The 1,831-nt window shown below is 32.9% G+C and overlaps 1 pseudogene; it reads right to left on the bottom strand.

Moving 5' to 3' along the window:
- Positions 1 to 564: 564 nt before the first annotated feature.
- Positions 565 to 1,529, bottom strand: LOC143530739 (BURP domain-containing protein BNM2A pseudogene; annotated as a pseudogene).
- Positions 1,530 to 1,831: the final 302 nt, after the last annotated feature.

The following is a 1,831-nucleotide window of genomic DNA, read 5'->3' as shown; positions in this document are numbered from 1 at the left end:
AAACCCACTAAGTTTTTTTAATTTTTTTATAAAAATATGGTACTCGTATTAAAAATAAAAAAACGCTCATTATTAAGGTGATTAAAAAAATGTCGTATAAAAAAGTTATGGACGTTTTAAAACGATGAAGAAATTGACATGTGACTTGAATGTGAGGAGAGAAAGTTAACAATTATATGTAATTCTTTTTTTGTTCTTTCTCTTGTTTTATACTTATTTTTTTCTTAAACTAATTTCAATCCTTCAAATTCAAAATTAATTGTTTAGATTATTTCTTATCTTTTCTACAAAGATCATACTTCTTATCTACAAAGATTATATACTTCTTATTTTAATTTGACCCTTTGAAATTTATTTCTATCAATTTCTTCATACCAAACGTAACAATATAAAGGAATTAAATTCCAATTTCATCGAATTACTTTGAATTCCTCGAACCAGTCAACACCTTGCTATTTATTTTCAGCCAGTAACCCTTGAATTCAAGGCAGTATGATCTTAGAAAGTTTATAGACTTATTCCATAATGTAGTTAAGCGAATGATCATGACAATTTTAAACTCCAATACAAGTATAAAAAAGAAAATTTATTCATTCAGTTTACGATTTCAATGACAAACCATGTACTTAAGAAGATGCAACCCAAACAAGATTATCGACAGGAAGAAAATGGCACACCGGGGAACCAGGCCGTCCTCCGAGCACCCGGAACGCCACGTGGTCCGGATCCCACGTAGACGTGTCCATGTGGCAAGTAGCAACAGCTTCCACTCTCTCACCATTCTCCCCACCTAATGCAATCTTAAATACCTTATTCATATGACCCTTGTAGTGCCCATGGCAGGAGTAGACCAAATAAGGGTAGGCCTTGGCATGACAACCCACCATTTTAGGGGAATACATCTCCACTGGCTTCTCCACAAAAGTATACCACTGGAAAATGGTATGATTGGAACTCAAAATCTTGGTGGTTAACAGTTTGGGTTTGGCCGTACCAAAAATCCCACGAGTCATGTCCAACATGGACTCCAATGACGTGATACAAAACTTGAATTCACCTTCTTTAGGCTTTTGTTCACATAGGTTGAGTGTGGTTTCCATGGCCTTAGCTTGCGGGGAATAGTTAGAGATCGAGAAAAAATTAAGAAGGTATGGGAGTTTTTTCGATGAGAAAGGGATCGAATCGACTTCTTCTCGAGAGACTAGATATGCACGGTTAGGATCGTCGTTTCTAGCAAAATAAATCGGCATCCTTTTGCCGAGGTATAGATCGTTGGTTTTGAAGAAGACACTTAGAGTGGGATCATCATCTCGTTCTTTCGGCTTGACTTCCGAAGCATGGCTTCCGAAGGAGACCTGTTAAACATTCAACAAACAAATTTAATTAATTTTTATTTATTTAAATAAATAAATTGGTATATTTTCTGATAACGGGTTCTGAGGATTAAAGAAAAATAAAAATTCATGGATGAATACCTGAAGAAGAAATACTGCAGACAAGAGGAAAGAGGCAAACACCTGTATCTCCATGAGATTTGATGGTTTTATTTTCTACATCAGTTTATAAATATATAACAAAGGGCTAATTCCCAAATGAATAAGATATCCTCATCATTCCAAATTAAATGACTATCAACAAATGTATAATTCAAAATTTACGTTATTTTAATTTTATGTACTTTTTAGCATTAATTTTTCTGTAACTAGAATAAACTGTAAATGGAATCTTAATAACTATTGATATTTATTTCTGTCATTTTTATTATATACAAAAATAAATATGTACTATTTTATCAAAAAATAACTACGATTTTTTTTTTCTTTCTACCACT

The sequence above is a fragment of the Bidens hawaiensis genome, unplaced genomic scaffold (genome assembly GCF_021521415.1).
Source record: "Bidens hawaiensis isolate Kalapana, Puna unplaced genomic scaffold, B.hawaiensis_p1.1 tig00009014_1, whole genome shotgun sequence".
Taxonomy (NCBI): Eukaryota; Viridiplantae; Streptophyta; class Magnoliopsida; order Asterales; family Asteraceae; genus Bidens; species Bidens hawaiensis.
The sequence above is the reverse complement of the archived record's forward strand: the minus strand, read 5'-3'. Positions and strand labels throughout refer to the sequence as shown.